An 18,862-nucleotide genomic window follows, 5' to 3' on the forward strand; every position below is an offset into this window, starting at 1 on the left:
TTCATTTATTTATTCATTTTTCAAAGAAAAGTTTCCCTGGGCCAGGGAAAGCCATTCTGACCCCCTCTTTGCTACTGAATGCCCCTGACTGATTTTGGAATCAAAGGAGATCTAGGGAGGGCGTGTTCATGGTGTGGTTAGACATTCTCCCACCTGCTGCAGGTACTAGTTGGAGTATAAGAGAGAAGCAGCAGACAGGCAGCCTGGTTAGTGCATAGGCTACTTAAAAATTGTGCTTGCAGCAGCCAGGTTTAACAGGTTTTTCTATACAATCCTATCAAACAAGTTGGGGTTACGACTGGATAGCGCCCCTACAACAGTATAACAACAACGTTTGACTTGGTGGTGGGAGCAGGTGTGTGTGTGGGAGTGTGAGAGAGAGCGTGTGCAAAGGGACCTGCTAATAGCATCTAACATTATTATTTGTTTCCAGTGGCACCCAGAATGCACTGGGTTCTACACAAATGTGACCCACATGCTTGTGTAGCAGCGTTTTGTGGTCTGTGCATGGGAAGAAGGAGCATGCAGGGAGATCTGGGGATCCTTTTGGAATACTTTACATGCCTGCAGACTTGTCAGAGGCAGGTAGGGGAGACTGCAATGTAGGCATGGGGAACCTCAGGCCTGGGGGCTGGTTGCCGACCCCCAGCTTGCCTGAATCCAGCCTCCAAGGCTCAGAGGGCTCCCCCCAGACCTTCACTCGCATTTCAGCCTCTGCCGCACCCCCACACGGCTGGAGCACACGCAGTCTACTAGGCTGGGCCCCCTTAGGCTCTGGTGTGCAAGAGGGATGTGGGGAGTGTCTGTCTCCTCAGTTGAGGGCCTGCTGGGTATGGTCACAGACTGATTTTTCTGTGGGTCAGCAGTCCCCCAGCCCAAGACAGGTTCTCCTCCCCTGTTTCAATGGATGGGCCAGAATGATGTGGGGCCTGCCTGTTAGGTGTTTAAAATGGAAATCACCTGGCAGGCCACACCTAGCAGCACTGTGAGAATGAAGCCAGTGGGAACTCAAAGAGAACAGCAAGAGTTTATCAATAGTGATGGGAGTCAATCAAACTGAATTACTCAGCCATGCAGTGGCATAATGAGCCAAAGGGTCTGTTTTCTAGATTGAGTTCTAGGGACGTGGCTGATGTTGTTGGGTTTAAACTACAGACTCTCTCCCCGCATTGGAGAGGTAAGACAGGCCTGGAATGGCTGCAAGCTGTGTGGAGGGCAGAGCATCACTGAAAAGACTCAAAAAGGAGTTTGAAAGAGATCCTGGGGCAAACTCTTCTCTCCCAGCTGTAAGGAGCTGGTGTGCCCTGCAGAGAGGTTGCACGTTATTCCATGGAGACAGAGCAGGGTAAATCCTCCCAGAACAGAGCCCCAGAGGTGTGTAAGGACGTGCAGGCACATACTCCTATACTGCATTTGAACGTGTGGAAGGATCAAGTACTAAAGCGTAGAGAACAGTTATGCGCCTAGAAACGGAAAGATAAGATGTAGCTTTAATAGATGCTTTCCCTGTGGAGATTTGTGTGTCACTTGTGTTCTCTGAGAGATTTAACCTCCTGGAGTGTTTCTCAAAGTGCTGAAAAGTTTCAAGTCTAGTCAGTATCCCATGGGAGGGGTCAGCTGAAGTACAGGGAAAGACTAGGTTGCTGCCTCACACTGTGTCCTCAGGAGCTAGAGGAGACCCTGACGGGCTGGTGACCAGAGGTTAAAGTAACTTTAGTTTCTTACAGGTCCTGTCTTATCACAACCTGCCCCCCCTTTGGGGGACTAGGGAAGGGGAGTTGTCCATACAGAAGTACCTGTGAGAAACTTAAGCATGGGAAGGTGTGTGGGCGCTAAGAGCAGAGACTTAGGATGTGCGGAGGGTGCAGGAGTTAGGGCTGGGGACAGGAATGCTAGAGTCAAGTTTGGGATATCGGAGGTGCTCAGGCAGGGGGTCGGAGTATGGGGGCGTGCAGGAGTCAAGGCGGGGGTATATGAGGAGGAGGCTCGGGGCAGGGGACAGGGTGGGATGGTGATGACATTTCAGTGGTAAGAGAGGGGCTACAGCTTCATTTTTCTGTTTGCTGACTAGGAAGTGAGGGAAAGCTCAAAGCCCGTGTTCTCCCGCCCGGTGGCAGCTGGCAGCCAGAGCAGGCTGTGAACTTTGCCTCACTCCCTAGTTGTCAAAAGAAAAAACCCACAGTGACTGGGGTAAGTTGTGTCTGCAACTCCCCTTTTACCCTTCTTCCCCTCCCTGCCTCAAATAGTGGCCCTGTCTCAAAGTGCAGCTGGTGCAGGGGGGATGGTGAGGCTCCAGCTGCTCCCCTGGTTTGCACCTGGTCTGGAGCAAGGGCAAGGCCTCCAAGATCTTCCCCTGCAGCTGGTTGGAAGGGCGGAGGGAGGGGGATGGGGAAAGGACTCCAGCAGTCCCATTCCAGCCTGCAGCTGCTCTTGGGTTGGGGTGAAGTCTCCAGCATCCTCCCACTCCAGCCTGCAGCTGGTCCAGGGGAGGTGAGACTCCGGGGGGCACTAAGATATGCTTTCCAGCCCCGAAAGCTGGTCCCAGGGGGTCCAGGGCAACTGGGGAGTGAGGGCTCCCTCCCTGTCTGGCACTGTTTGGCCTAGAGGGGCTAGTGACAAGCCATGTGTAGCCCCATCTGTGGCTGGCCAGTCTCCTGCTGATGTGCCTCTCTCCAGTAGTCACTGCAGTATAACATCCCCCTCGCTCACTGGGCCCAGTGCTGTAAAGCATTTCTCCGACCAGCCCCCTCCCTTTGCACGTTAGGGAAAATAATCCATTCCAAGCACTTCCCATTGTCCTGGCACGCCCAAACCTAGACTCTGCTCTACGTTAGGCTAAGAGGAAGCCACGTACCAAATTTCGTGGCCCTTGGTTTTACCACTTAGGAGATGTTCTTGAACAATGGACTGAGACAGGTCCACAAAATCATTAACATATTTGTAGGCAAAGAATCTCAGCTGTGCTGGCCCTCATAAATAGTGACCTGATCTTACCATGTGTTCACTTAATTACAGTGAAAAGAACCAGCCCGTGACAATCCCCTGTATCTAGGTAACGCCAGAGGAGTGCAAATGATCTGAGGAAGCAAAGCATAACGGGCCACGTCCCTGGTAGGGGAGACTGGCCAAGTGCCACTGACATTGATTCAGACCAGCTGCGGTTTTAATCCCCCTTATCTATCCTCTTGGCTTCATTGTGGATTGTTTCTCTTTCGCTAGGCTTACCTGTGATGCAGAGCGCTGCCAGGAAGATGAGAAGGGCCCGTGTGCTCATCCTGCTGCTCCTTTCACTGGCTGAGTGCTGAGTGGAGCCTGGGGATTGAAATCGAGCAGAGAAATCCCCTGCGGCAAGGGATAGCTCATGCAACACACCTGCTCTGTGCAAACTGACACGTGAGGCCAACGGCGTGCCAAAGGGTGACACGCCCAGAGGTGCCGTCACTGGAGCAGGTAAGGCAGGTTGGGCTGCTCCTAGAGTTACTTCCCAGTCGGTGATGAAATGATGTTGGTTAGAATCAATGAGACTGAATATTCTCAGCTGTTGGGGCCATTTCTTTAATGTGTCGCTGCCATTACTCTAGTTCCCCTCCCCCAGACTTGGAAATCCACTCCCTGGCCTTGTATTCAGGCTCTGATGTCATAGTGATGAGTGAGGGGTAGAGACATGGCTAGTGGGGTCTCTCTCTGCAGTGACCTCTTCCCAGGGGAACCGGACAGGACTCCTTTGTCTGCTGCTGTTGGCTATGGGGGAAATTAGCCTGTGCACAGGGGGCCAAAACAAGATCTAAGCAGCATTAGCAGCTTCAGTGGTTCATGCATCTGGTGCTGACGCTCTGCAGGGGGGTGAGTTTTACTGTACCTCTTAGCATGACCCGGTTGTGATGCATATGTGGGACAGGGCTAGCTGATGTGAGTGTCGGGGGTCAGCACAGAAAGAGTCAGATCATCACCTGCCTGTGAGGACTGTGGCAAGGGGCAGGCTGTGTGGAGGGTGTATTGAAACACAGCAGGGTGCTCAGGTTAGTGCTCGTCACATGAGACCCTTCTCTGTATAATCCTACTCTCCAGCGACAGAAGTGTGTAGCAGCAGTGCACAGATGGGGCTGTACAGTAACCTGCTGCAAGAGGGGTCAGGCAGACACTGAGCATGCAGCAGGCAGCCTGCTCCAAATTGAGTGTTGGATAGACCAGTGGCTTTCAACTTTCCCAGACCACTGGGTCCATTTCAGGAGATCTTAGGTTTGTATTGTTTTCTCTGACTGCTAAGTGAGGTGAAGCAAACACATCACAGCTCACGGTTACTGATAATAGGCTGACTTTCCCTGTTTCACCATAAGATTATAAAAGAAACCACTCAGAAATGCACATACAATATTTATATTCTGTGTCTAGTGTCTCCATTTCTCGCTGTACATTTCAGTGTATACATTTCAGTGGTGTTTAAACAAGTCCTGGTGTGCATGAAATTTTAGCTTGTTTTGACTTCACTCATGATTTTTATGGTGGCCTGTTGTAAAACTAATCAAACAGCTAGAGGAGTGGCTGTTCCCCTGGAAGGCCCCTGCATGCCGGTGTCTGAGAACCACTGTACTAGTCTTCCATTTGTGTGTGTGTCGCCCTCTGGTGGCAATGTGTGGAAATTCACCACCATTCCTCCTTCAGTACTGCGGAGGCTACTGTGTGCAGGGAATCTCTCCATACACGTGCATAGGCTTGGGAAATAGGAGTCCGGGAATGCTACAGCACCCCCAGGTTTTCAACTTCTTGGTCTTGTGCCCCTGCCACTTGGGGTCCTGGCTGCCCCACTGCTGCCCTGTTTTCAGCTACCAGTCCCCACACTAGATGGAGTGGGGTGGACAGGAGTCAGGGAAGGTGCAGGTCAGCCCTGTTCCAGAACCGCTGCACAAGTGCAGAGTGCCTGCTTCCTAGCCTGTTCTGCAGACTCCCTGGAAAGTGGATGAATGACATATCACATCAGACCCTTCGGAAGGGGAGTGTTGTTGTTGGAGCCCACCTGTGCACGCTGTTATGGATAAGCAATCAGCCAGGGGCCTGCTGGGAGGAGAGGAGTCTGGTCGTGAGGGTCCCAATGCAGCAGTGGTGGGAGTGAGCAGAACCTAGGAGCTTAGCTTCAGAACAGGACTGACTGGCTGGCTTCCAGATCACCATGCTAAGCTACTAGCTCAGGCCACAGCAGACTTGTCTCCCTTTTCTCCTCCCCTTTGTGCAGTGTAGATGGACAAGCACGTTACTCCTCCCACCCCTACTCTCTGTGCAGACATGAGCCCACCCTCAGTGCTGGCCTGGCTGTCCAGTGGTGACCCCGGTTAGCACTGGTGCATATGGCAGAACTGATAGCAGTCAGGGAGCAAGAGATTCCCCTTCCGTTGGGCAGAGGGTTCCTGATGTTTTAACGTGCTTGAAGCTTCCCCTCAACTCTGGCAAATCTCAGAGCATTGGGCTTCCAGGCCCACCCCCCACGCTGCAAAGGGAAGGTCAGAAGTGGGTGTGAAGAAGGGATTGGAAGGTGCGGAGGGACCTCTGTGAACAGAGGCAGGTGTGAACACAGGGCAAAGCAGGGAGAGGTGAGCACAGCAGAGAGGATTGCTGGGGCCAGCGGGGAGCAGAGAGGTGTGTATTAGGGGTGTAATGTGGAAGTTAAAAAGACCTTAATCGAAATACAGAAAAGGGACGGAGCCTGGTGAAAGGCTTCAGGGGATGGGGGAGAGGTCGGAGCAGTGGGAGGAAGATGGCTTTATCTGCTGTGCTTTGGAGAGATGGACAGCGGGGTGTGTGATGCAGGGAGCTGACGTAGGAGAACGTTGGGGTAAAGGGTGACCCAAGAGTGTTCAGGTCACAAAATGGGCAAAATTCACTCGCTTTCCCTATTCTTGAGTTTTTGCCTTTTTCACTGAAGTATTTATTTGGTTAAATTTTCCTGACCAGCTATGAGGGAGGGACTTGGTGCTTAGGAGGCTAACCTGTGGAGCATAAAGAAATGAATGTCCCATGGGGATCCCGTACCCCACAGCACTGGGCGGTGGGAAATTGGGGCAGGGTCAGAGAACTAGCTGGCTTGTTGCCTGAGGAGCCAAGGGCCTGACACACCCCAATTCTTCTGGAGAGGGGTGTAAACAGCCCTGACTCTACCACGTGGCACAGGAAGCAGCTGTCACAGTGAGCGACAGACACTCAACAGAGCAGGGAGGATTTTGTGCTGGTCTGTTTCACTGTGTGCGGGGCACTGTTATACTGATGACAGTAATAATCTCCAGCATCTTCTGCTTCGACCCGGCTGATGGTGAATGGGTAGTCAGTGCCCAACCCGCTGCCGCTGAACCGGTCTGGGACCCCAGAGGCGCGGGTGGCAGCATTATAGATAAGGAGCTTCAGTGCTTGTCCTGATTTCTGTTGGTACCAGGCGACCCATCTACTTGCACTGGAACTGGCTTTACAGTTGATGGTGATTCTGTCCCCAGGAGACGCTGCCAGGGATTCTGGCGTCTGAGTCAGTACAATCTGCCCCCTGGAGCCTTCATGGGTGGGACAAGAGCAACAAAAAGGACATGGCGTCAGTCAGAGGAAATAATGCGGCACAAATCAAAGCCCAAACCCATGGGCGCTCACAATGGGACTGAGCTACATGTGGTGATTTCAGACCCCCATTCTCACCCTGAGCCCAGAGCGCCAGCAGCCAGAGAAGCTGAGTCTGCCAAATCACCTTGTCAATTCTAGCATGACAGTCACAGCACTCAGAAGAACTGTAGGTGAACTGTGACATTTATATCAGCTCCTGTGTGCAGGGGAACCTCACTGGGGTGGAAATATGCAAAGCAGCTGGTCTGTGCACGTGGCCTTTTCCTTTGTCTCAGTACAGGGAGAAGGGGTTTGGGAACACCGCTCCAAAAGTGAGTTGCACTGAAAGATCAGGGCAGATCTGTCCCCTCTCGACAGCAAAGGCTTAGGCGGATTCAAAAAATAATAGGCGGTGTCTGTGGATTACAAGCCTGTCCAGCATTATAATGGTAAATGCTGAAGAGTGATAGTAAGATTGGGGTTTTTGTCAGTGTTCAGTCTTTGGGACCAGGGAATCAACTAATTACTAATCAATAGGGGTTAGGAGGGATCTGTCCTTGGGACTGGTATATCCCTTCTCTGCTAATGCAGCGTTTCTGTTGGAGATGAGACACAAGGCTGCGTAAAGCCATCCCTAGGGGGTTCACTGGGCCTGGGGCAAGCCCCCCCAGTCTTGGGCCTTATGGCAGCTACCCTGTCTGCTCTGCCCCTGCTACATCCCTTCCTCCAAGCCCCTTGCTTCCTACCTGGCATGAAGCAAGCCCCATGGGAGGCTGGGTTATTGGGGGCTGAATGGCTCAGGGGTTGCCCTCCCCTCCACTCTGCCTTGCCCCACTTCACAGCCCATTGTATCCCACCTCTATGGGGCAGTGGGAAGCGAAGCTCTCTGCAGCTGAGGAACTCTCTGTCCTGCTGCCGGGGAGAAGCTGTACACAGCAGGCCAGGACAGGGCAGCGGGATAGAGTGGAGTAGGCTGCTGGGCTGCTCCAGTTTCTGCTGCCAGAGTCAGTGGGGGGAGGTATCGGCGCAAGCCCTGCTGTGTCCCCACACCTGTCCCCTCCTAGGATGGTTAGGACAGTCATCACGAGATGCCCCAAAGCTTGGGGCCTAGGGCGGTTGCCCCAAATCATTCTATGAATTGGGAGCTCTGGGGCTGGATGCACCATGGTTCTGATTGGGCGCGGTGGGTCCTATTGTCCTCTCAAACCAGCCACAAGTTAGTGGGGTATCCAGCATGCAGGTTGCTGTTAATCGTTCCATGGTGTGTGGAGCCCACTAGAAACCCCAAGGTGGTGGCATTCGGAGCCTGGAACATTTGGCTTCTGTGCCAGACCTATGTAGGACGCGAGCCAGGGAATGTGGGCAGAGATGTGAGCTGGCAATGCCAGAGTAAGAGTTGCACTGAGGGGGAGACTCTGCTTCGGAAGGAGGTGTTACCTTGAGCTGCACAGCACAGAGGGGTTTTTATGTTGGTCTGTATCTCTGTGAGAGGGCACCTCGTGCCTCGCTGACAGTAATAATCTTCCGCATGTAATGCTGCTTATTATGAGTGAAGTTGCTTTCAGACTCACTTCCATTGAAATGGGACCCCCAGTGGGGCTGACAGACTTGCTGGGGCCCTGGGTAATGTGAGGAAAGGGGGCGACTCTGCTCTAGGGATGTTAGTGGTTATGCGTTTTAGTAGTTGCGTAGCTACAACAATTTTTAGCGGCTACTAAAATGCTCCCCTAGGGCTGGCAGCCAGTGTACTCCCAGTTCCTGGCCCCACTCCCAGGGAGGCCCATTCCACCTTGCGCTGATCCCTCTGTATCAGAAGCAGCAGCGCAGGGTGCCAGGCAGAGGACAGTCCATGAGGGGAGCCGACTTAAAAATTGGCACTCCACAGAGACCGGCTCCCGCCTGCTGACCTGCGCTGCTGCCTCTGATAGAGAAGCAGCAGTGCAGGGTGTCTGCTGCTGGTGCATATGTACGTAGCAGAGCAGTACCATGAGAGGAGTAGAACAGGAAGAAGGCAGAATTGAGAACTTTCAAAATTTTGGCCCAAGTGAGGGAGCATGGGGGTGTCATTTGAGCTCCCTGCCTCAGGTGCCAAAATGTTGTGGGCTGCCCTGAGGCAGCATGTGGTGTGTATTTGCAGTCGTTCTGATTAACCAATAAGCCCAGGTTGATCATTTAAATGACTATACGCTAACATCTCTACTCTGCAGAAGGGGCAGAGCCTTGGGCAGAAAGGGTGGGTCTGGGTCTAGCTTCTCCCAAGCAGCCTCAGCACCATCTAGAATCATAGAATAGTAGGACTGGAAGGGACCTCAAGAGGTCAGATAATGCACCAGGCATGTCCTCAGTCAAATAGTAATAGAGAGGTAGCCGTGTTAGTCTGATCTTGCTACAACAAAAGGAAAAACTATGTAGCAATTTAAAGACTAACAAGATGGTTTAATAGGCGATGAGCTTTTGTGGGCCAGACCCACTTCCTCAAATCAACTGTCCTCAGTCAGGCAGGGTCATCCTGATGGGTTCCTGACAGGTCCTCCCCTCCATCAGTGGTGATAAACTTGCGGCTGAGTGCATGCGTGTTCTCCCCTGTGTAATGCATTAACCATGCACAATTAGTCAACACTCCAGACTCCCAGAGAACCCCCAGAGAACAAAAATCGGGTAAGGATCAAAAGCACCCGAGGAAGCCTATTGCCAAGTGAGGTACAATAATAGCTGTCAGTGAACAGAATTGCTGCTAGCCTGCCCTACTATATTTATGTACGCTGTGACAAAGGACTAACGCCCAACCAGTCACTCTGGATTATAATGTCTCATCACAGTCTGTCAGCCCTTTGGGGTACACTTTTATATGCAGGTACAAACAAGTTACACATCATTCCTGATGTATCAGGTTGCCACCCTCAATTAGCCAGTTACTGCCTCTTACCTCACAGAATGAGGGTTTCCAGTGGTATCCATCATACAGTCAATTTAGGCCCGGTTCTGAACCTGGGCTGCTGTGTATGTTATTTCTGGAATGTATGTTGGTACCAAGATGTTTCTTAATGAGGTGTTGTGTTATGACCCCTGTGGAATGTGCTCATGACCTGTGCCTAGTACCTCGTAGGTCTGAGCGTTTCTGTAATAGCAGCCCTGTTCTTGCCAACTTCTGTGAGCCAGGCTTGCCTCTTGCTCACAGCTTAACACTGCTTTATATTAGCAAAGTCTTGACTGTTGCTGTTTAGGCCTCAGGCCTCATACCTGGCCTGTGATACATGGGATTATGTTTCACACCCACATCTTACTACAGTGCCTACCTTAGCCCTCAGCACTACTCAGAGAGTGCTGTGTGGGGCTCCAGCAGTGATTTAAAAGACCTGGGGTTCTAGTTGCCACAGTATGAAAACATGGGGCCTTTTTGAATTGCAGGGCCCCAGGGCAGTTGCTCCTTTTGCTCCATCATCGGTGGACCTGGAGACCTCAGATTGTATATTGGAAGCATGAAGAGTTTAGGAACGTGACCTGATTTTTTGTTTGTTTGTTTGTTTGTTATGGCACTGGGATAAATAGTTCTGCCAAAGATGAGGCTACTACTGGCATTGCCCTTGATAGGGACTCAGTGTCTCCTGGAGACACTGCCAGGGATTCTGGAGTCTGAATGTGCAAAAAAGTACAAATGAAGATTAATCTCTGGCAATAACAAATTCATTATACTGTGTTTCCATTCACTGTTTAGGGTCACTCTTTAATCAGCAGAGTCATCTGAATGTGAACAGATTTAAACCTGTGGATAATCAAGAAAAGTCACTGGTCATGTCAAGCTGTATATGGCAACACTTGACTTTTTTAAACCATTCATTACCTACTTGGTTTGATTCTAGTTCTGGACACTAACAGCTGGGTGAACTGAACTTGTGAGATCAAACTGACCTGTCTAAACTGCTTGGCGCTGATCAGTTAACTATGGAGACAGACACACAACGGCTGTGTCTACACTGGGCCACTTATTCCAGAAAAGCAGCTGCTTTTCCGGAATAACTTGCCAGCTGTCTGCACTGGCCACTTGCTTTTCCGGAAAAGCAATGACGATCTACTGTAAAATTGTCAGTGTTTTTCCGGAAAAACTATTCTGCTCCCGTTCGGGCAAAAGTCCTTTTCCAGAAAAACTGTTCCGGAAAAGGGCCAGTGTAAACAGCACAGTAGTCTTTTCCGCAAAAAAGCCCCGATCGCGAAAATACATTGGCCGTGGACGCTTTTCCGGAAAAAGTGCTTTTCCGGAAGCATTCTGCCAATGTGGACGCGCTTTTTCCAGAAATACTTATAACAGAAAATTGTTCCATTTTAAGCATTATCGGAAAAGGGTGCCAGTGTAGACGTAACCAACATGTATATCTGCACAGAGCAGCAGGGAGAGAGTGGTTAGGTGTGTATGGAAGTATCTCACATATATCTCCCTTCTGAGATGTCGGTGATGCTCAGTGAATTAATCACAGCTTGAAAGGGGCAAATTGAACCCACAGAATTGTTTTGTTTCAGAGTGTGGATAGTGATCTTATTTCTGTATTAATTTTCATTGATTCAAAGGCCATAAGGGATCACTGATCATCTAGTTGATCTCCAGTAAAACACCGGGCAATAGCACCTGCTCAAAAACTCCTGGGACTATAAACTATACTCCCATGTAGGTACTTAAAGACTGTAATTGAACCCTTAGCCTTCGCTTTTATATATATATATATATATATATATATATATATATATATATATATATATATATATATATATATATATATATATATTGAATAGGAATGGTCACAGGTTTTTTTAAAAGAGCTTTACGAGCAGGCTCCGATACGCTTAGATCCCTGTTAACCATATTGCTTTGCTACCCAAATAGTATGTTGATCTCTTATATTATTACTTGATATAGGCACAGGCGCATGGATATTTGTAAGTTAACTATATCTATATAACTGTGCCTATATCAACGGATACAATGAGAGAGAAATATCCCTCCTCTCTCTCCCTTTCAATCAACCTCTCCCACTCCTGTAGTTCCTTTCCTACATAGAATTCTCAGCCTCTCCTTGGCCACACTGCAGGACTTTTTACTCCAGCCTCATGCTCCATGAATGTTCTGCAGCTTTCAGTCCTTATCATTCCCTTCTCCTTGGCCTTTCCTGTTCTCACCTGACTTTGAGACTCTGATCTGTCCCTCATAATCCCCTTTGGTTGTGATTACTTCTCTCTGGCTATGTCTAGACTACAGCCCTCTTTCGGAAATGAGCATCTAGACTGCAACCACTTATTTTGAAAAAGCAAGCCGCTTTTTTGAAAGAGAGCACCCAGGCAGTCTGGATGCTCTTTTGAAAAAGGTGTTCTTGAATGCAAACAGGGCTTTTTCAAAAGAGCACTTTTGAAAAAAGGTGTTCTTCCTCAGAAAATGAGGTTTACCGCGGTCAAAAAACCTGCTGCGTTCTTTCGATTTAATTTCGAAAGAACGCGAGGGCAGTCTAGAGGCAGGGCAAATCTTTTTTCAAAAAAGGCCACTTATTTTGAAAAAACCCTGTAGTCTAGACACACACTCTGTCATGTCCCCATGAGTTCTGTCCTGGGTGCCTTGCTCTTCTCCTTGCATACTTCCATAGCTGGGCACACTCATCTGCTTAAAGAGATTTGCCTATTTTATTCTGAAGTACTCTCAAATCTTATTCTCACCTGGACTGTCTCCCTCAGCCCAGTGCAATGGTGCAGCTTGTCACACTAATGTGTTGGTGTCTGTCCGCATGTGAAGTTTGGATGCCTAAAGCATAGGCTCAGTGGGTGGGGATGGATAAGTGGGTTACAGGCAGGAGGGCCCTTGTGGCCCCTTATGATTTCACAAGATAGGGCCCGATCTTTAGCTGGTGTAAATTGGCGTACTGCCACTGCCTTCAGCATAATGTCCACCTCATAAGTGAACATTAAAGGTTTTTTTATCCTTGTCAAAGTCAGTGGTAGGTACATACTCAGCTGTTGTAATTCACACCCTCACTCTTCCCTGTAGCACATTGTATTGTATTTGGCAGTGACTGTGATGTTTTGGGGATCACCTAGATCAGTGGTTCTCCAAGCCTTTTGGGATGACTATTTGGTCACTGCTGCCTTGCAGGTGAGTCAAGGCTCAGCCCGCATCTGCAGTGGGGAGCCCATGCTCATGTTCCAGCCCTGCTTTTCCTTCTCTCCGGCGGGCTGTGGGTTGACCTCTGGGAAAGAGGTTGTGTGCAAGAGCTGGGTAGAGGTGTGGGATCTGGGAGGCAGGCTGGGTGCAGGAGAGGGTGGAGGGTCTGTTCGGGAGGTTGAGTGTAGCAGTGGACTGAGGGTGGGTGGGGGGGAGGATGTGGGAGGAGTCAGGGTAGGGAGGGCTGGACAGGAGGGAGGGTGCAGGAGTGGACTGGGAATGGAGGATTTGGATGGGGTGGGGGGTTTCCATGAATAGCCTGGGGGTGAGATGTATGGCCAGGAGGGAGGATGAAGAAGCAATCTGGGGGTGCAGGGTTTTGGAGGGGGAGGTGCATGAGGGGGTTAAGAGGTTCGGGGTCCTGGGCATGATGGGGATTGGGAGCGATTATCTGGCTTCATGTCCCCACCACTTTCAGGTACCATATCTCTGGCAGTACCTCCCAGTTTGTAGGAACTTGCTGCACTTGTGGACTAGATCCAGTTTGTGAGGCTCAGGTCCCCCCCATTCAAGTGGGAAGCCAGAACTGGTGCTCCAACCTATATTCATAGCCCTGGCATGCTACATAGCTCAGAGTGAGTATTAAGCTTAGAACATTTCAGGCTTTTATAAAAGACCGTACTCCCCATATCCGACAGGGAAATGTCTGTGTAGCCCAACAGTTCATCCAACTGACATTATTCTTTGAGATTCAAGCCCCTAGGAGAGTCTAGCCCCACATGCTGGACATGGAAGCATAAGCACGAGGTTAGACAGCTGGAGGTCAGAATTCTAATCCAGCCTGTTTCACAGATTCCCATGTGGTGTTGATCAAGACAGGAGGGTTTTTTCCCTCTGTTTCTCCTATAGAATGGGATGGTTGTGGTCCCCTGAAACCAAGGAGGGCCCTGGGAAGGTTTGTCAGGGCAGTCCAGTGTCTATATAAAATCCTGTCATGGGTTGCTGTGTTTTTCTATGGAGTAATACAGTGACATTTAACTAGAACAGGTAGTGAAATGCTCCCACTGGCACAGGGAATCTACATCCCAGCATGTGGGGGTTGTTTGCGAAAGAGACGAGGGAAGGGCAGCAGAAGTGGGATGACTGGACGTTAAAACAAATTCCAGTCCTCCTCCTCAGTGGAGATGCACAAGGGCTATGGAGACTGCAATAGTTTTTATGAGGCATCTGACTTGACAGTTAAACACCTGCACAGAACAGGAACCCTGAGTTGGCAGCATTGCAAAAATAAGGGACTATTTTTAGCACCTTTCTGCCCCACTCGTCCTCCTTTTATCATTAATAATAATAAACAGAACTCACCTATGTTTACCAGGAGTATTTCTTGCTGCTTTTTGCAGCATTCAGCTATTGCTGATCTTCTTGTACTAGTTGAACCTCTCTAATCCGGCACTCTCTGGTCCAACAGAATCTGTGGTCTTCAATGACTGTAGTTAGCTGGATATCCACTTATCATGGGTATGGTCAAGTTTTCTGTGGTCCCTTAAATGTTGTTTACAGCCATCAGTCCTGGCTCTCACTGCTCTCTGTTCTTTAGCTCTAATTTACCATCAAATATGTTCTAAGAGCCCTATAAACAGTAGATGTGTTGGTAATGCTTTTTGACAACATTGACCAGGAAATATTGTCCAGCAAATTATTTGGTTCAGCACTGGTCACTTTCCGAGGGTGCCGAATTACAGAGGTTCATTTGTACACAAATGATGTAATAAAGGAGGTCCCTTCCAATAAGGATCTGTTGGCAACTCAGTGCACAGTACAGGAGATATGTGCTACCACTCAAGGCTGAGTGAATACAAAGTAAGGTGCAATTGTGCTGCCAGCTAAGAATTGGTTTTCCTCTCTAAATGTGAATCAGAATCTGTAGGTTATTGGAATGTAGAAAGAAACTTGTCTGCAGTGATTCAGGAAAAGCAGTGCAGCGAATCTCAGGCTGAAGGACATGCACTATATTGTGTGGAAAGGGGTCTCATTGCTTTGATGCTTGTATGGGGAGAGAGGGAGGGAGACAGCTGGTTCCACTTACATGAGTAATTTCCAGATGTTTTCTACAGCAGTTTCCACTCCTCCACTCTGAGACAGCAGCAGCTGGTGTGAGAGTTTGACTGGCTGCAGGAAAACAGCTGTTACAGCAAGGAACAGAAACTGAAGGCTGCAGGGAGGTTTTTGTACTGGTCTGTATCACCGTGAGAGGTAAGCTCCAGCCCTGCTGACAATAATAATCTCCAGCATCATCAGGTTCTACCGGGCCAATGGTGAATGTGAAGTCGGTGCCAGACCCGCTGCCACTGAACCGGTCTGGGATCCCAGAGGGACGGGTGGAGGCGCTGTGGATGAGGAGTTTAGGAGCTTGTCCTGATTTCTGTTGGTACCAGGCCACCCTGTTGCTAACACTGGAACTGGCTTTGCAGCGGATAGTGACTGTGTCTCCAGGAGACACTGCTAGGGATTCTGGTGTCTGAGTCATCACAGTCTGTCCCTTTGCATCTGGATGAGAGGAAAAACCAAGTAACATCAAATGACATACAAGTTAAAAAAGCAAAAAGAAGTCTGCAAATCTCTAGGAAGTAATCTTCATGTAGTCAGCCTAGTTACAGCACCAATTGGAACTGTATCTTACTGTGGTATGATGGAATAAAATATTAATCTGCTTTTGGAAAAATCATGGGTGAGACAGTCTCTTAATTTCCTCTATGCTCTTACCCTGAATCCAGAGTACTAGGAGCCAGATCAGATGATTCTGTGAAATCATCATTGTCCCTCTAGTCTGACAGACACTGACAATGTAAGGCATAAAGTCTAAGAAATAAAATTTATAGCTGCTGTGTCTTCCAAGGAAATGCTACTTGGGCAGAAATATGCAAAGCAGGTGCTCTATGTAAATGTGCATTGGCTGTGTCCGCATGCAGAGAGTACAGAGACAGGAACGTGCACAGTCTTTGGTCTGATAATGTGACTACTGTAGATGAACTGAGTATTACATGCTGCATACAGCTGGATATGGCTTATCAGTATGTGCTTTAATGCAATACCCAGTGTTTGTGTCTTCCTCATTGGTTACTTTGAGCCAGAATCTGACAAGTTTCTTTTGAATTATATCCTATTTTGTGAGTCCTTCTGTTGGTATCACTGGTCTCAGAGTTACTAACACTGGAGTCATGAACAGATCAGTCAACCACGCACCTTGTTGGGAACTGGAAATCAGGTGGCAGTAGAGATTAAGGAAACCCAAACCCCAAATACAGCACAATACTATCACACATAAACTACTAAAATAATTAAGGGACAACAGCATTTTTCTGCTGCATAGCCATTTCAAAGCTGTACTAAGTCCATGTTCAGTTGTAAATTTTTGAAGGAATCATCGTGTTTAGTTTAGAGTTCCAAATGTTCTGAACAAGTTCCATTTGCGAGGTGTTTGCGACTCCAAGGTTCGACCGTCGTGGTTGTGGCATGAGCTGATACTCAGCATGAGACATTGATCCACCCTTTCTGGAACACACTTTGTTCACTGTTGTCGTTTAAGTTGCCAGGACAGTCATTTTACTCCTAAACCTCCTTTCAGGATGCTTGCCTGTGAAGCCGGATAGCGCTCGGTGCTGTTGTGAGGGCAGGGGACTGGACTTAATGATCTCTCGAGGTCATTTCCAGTTCCACTGTTCTATGACTCTGTGACGATTCTTGGATGATCCTCATTGCTTTTCTAACTCTGTTTCAAGGACCCTGCTGTTAGGTTCAGGACAGCTGGGTTTGAAATACCCTCAGGCTTCTGTTTAACCAGAATAAATTTTCCATTACTATAAAGGTAACGTTGAGTGACCCTGCATCCGCACACAGAAGGAAACCATAATCTTATAAGAGCCCATCAGTGCTTGACTTACCAACCAGTCTAGCTCTCCTATTTGCTCTCTCTCCAGGTATGTCAACACTGTAACTGAGGGTATCCTGTGCCAGCTGACTCTGGCTCCCAGGGCTCAGTATAGTACGTAATGGCACGTGTCCTTTTTGGTCTTCATCCCCTTCATCATACAACTCCATTTAACAACTTCTATAACTACCTCTTACATCAATTTCATTTGTGCCTGGTCTCTTCTCCACAGGGCATTGGGCCATGTTGATATTAGAAAGGTTTTGCTGGCAGAGTTATACTAGTTGAATGGTACCAGCAAACCATCCTCATCTGGTTGCCGTATTGAAGTGTTTATGTCAGTGCAGTTTACACCTGTTCCCTAGAGACACGTTCTCTGCTGGCAGAAGCACTTTTATGGCTGCATAACTGGATCTAGATCTGTAGGTCAAAAAATCACAGTGACAGGGTGAGTCACAGAGATCACTTCAGACTGTGTGTTGATGGGCTGATCACACCCCAGAGCCCACCTACCTGCCTTCAGGGGCGCCCCACTGTCCTTTCTTACTAGGCCAGAAGCTCTGGTTTCTCCCAGCAATCACCAAAGTCGAGATAACCGCCCACAGCAGAACAGAACAAACACTGCAGGCAGCTCAGCTTTGGGAGGGCTTAGTTAAAGGGACTTGGCATAGCACCCAGGTGCACACCCCCAGTGGGACCAGAATATTTCTGCAGCACAAGCTCATAAGTTGTCTGTTCCCTTTATCAATGAGAGACGAAGAGCTGTTGTTGCCCTCCTCCTTTGTAATTCTTTGGTGTCTCCTTGTCCTAATGCCCCATATAGTTGCTACCTCCCCTGTAGTGGGAGTGGACACAATGTCTCATGCAGCCTGCCACCGTGGTCATGCCGTGTGCGCCAGCCTGAGCGCTGCTGTAGAGTGAAGAGAGTCCTTCCCTCCAGGGCTCAGTCCTGCTGTCTCTGAAACCAGCCCAGCCCTCAGGATATCGGCACTGCTCCTCCAACATGGCAGCCCTGCCATTGGCCACCGAGTCTAACTTGAAATACACAGACAGATTCAGGGCACCAATAAGAGTCATGTTGAGAGGCTCAGGGATAGGGTGAAATGATTGAAGGTCGTAGAGGAATCACGTTGTTCAGGGGATGTAAAATTCCTTCTCTTGGCAAGAAAATTTCTTTGGCCGTAAAGTCATCTGGTTTGAGTATGTACTTTGTTTGTGTTGGGGCAGTGGGCGGACTTACAAGAAGGTTTTTTTTTTTTAATGCTGCTCTGTATCATTGTGAGAATGGTGTTCTAGCCCTGCTGACAGTAATAATCTCTACCATCCTCAGCTTGAACCCTGCAGATGGTGAGAGTGAAATCAGTCCCAGACCCACAGCTGCTGAACTGGACTGGGATCCCAGAGGGATGGGTGGAAGCAAGGTAGATGAGGAGCTTAACAGTGTCTCCCATTGTTTGCTGGTACCAAAATAAGTCGTTAGTGCCTGAGTCAGTAAGGCTGGAACTGGCTTTGCAGTTCATGGTGATTTTGTCTTCTGGAGACACTGCCAGGAATTCTGGAGTCCGAGTTGGCACAATGTTTTGTCTGGCAACAGGATTTATGAACAAAGTGTAATTTACTATGTTGGCTCTACATTCAGTGAGTCACACCGGAAAGTACGGTGACAACTTAAAGATTCCTTTTGGCACCTTCTTATAATTACTATAGCTCCTCACCTAACCATGGTGTTAGAAGATGAAACCTTTTCACTATAAATCACTTTATCTGTTGCTCTCTACTTTTTCATGTGTTTTTTTTCTTTTGTCTGTTTTCATAACATAAACATTCTCTGAAGTTAGTGGCACTTGGTGGTGAAGCTTATTGTTTGATATGCAAATGCTGTGGATTTAAACGTTTTCTTTTCTGGGTTGATCTGTAGCTTTTTAGAATCAAAGATAGCTGGCCAGCATGCTGATCCAGCTTGTTCCTATGCTCAGCCACCCCTCAGCTATAGGGACAAAGACACCCAGCGCTGGGGACATTGGGCCTCTGAAATTATGGCTCTGTCATTCATATAAAGTTGTTACAACAATAAAAATCACGGCACATATTCTAAAATAATATGATTAACCAATATGATATTCACAGCTCTCTTCTACTGGTTACATTGACTGGATTCTAATCTTTCTTGTGCTTCTCTCCACTGACTTCAAAGAACTGACTTATGGTTGAACTAGCTC

The 18,862-nt window shown here is 48.7% G+C and overlaps 1 long non-coding RNA gene and 1 gene segment (V, D, J or C); one reads left to right on the top strand and one right to left on the bottom strand.

Annotated features, from left to right (window-relative positions):
- The window catches only part of LOC102457694 (Ig kappa chain V region Mem5-like), a 255,818-nt gene that overhangs the window by 17,530 nt on the left and 219,426 nt on the right, over positions 1 to 18,862 (bottom strand).
- The window catches only part of LOC142829702 (uncharacterized), a 415,915-nt gene that overhangs the window by 6,656 nt on the left and 390,397 nt on the right, over positions 1 to 18,862 (top strand). For both annotated transcript variants that reach the window (XR_012904444.1, XR_012904445.1), the window contains exon 2: positions 3,220 to 3,450. This is a non-coding gene — a long non-coding RNA (uncharacterized LOC142829702). The remainder of the gene's footprint in view (positions 1 to 3,219; positions 3,451 to 18,862) is intronic.

This window comes from Pelodiscus sinensis, chromosome 5, assembly GCF_049634645.1.
Source record: "Pelodiscus sinensis isolate JC-2024 chromosome 5, ASM4963464v1, whole genome shotgun sequence".
In the NCBI taxonomy this organism is placed as follows: Eukaryota; Metazoa; Chordata; order Testudines; family Trionychidae; genus Pelodiscus; species Pelodiscus sinensis.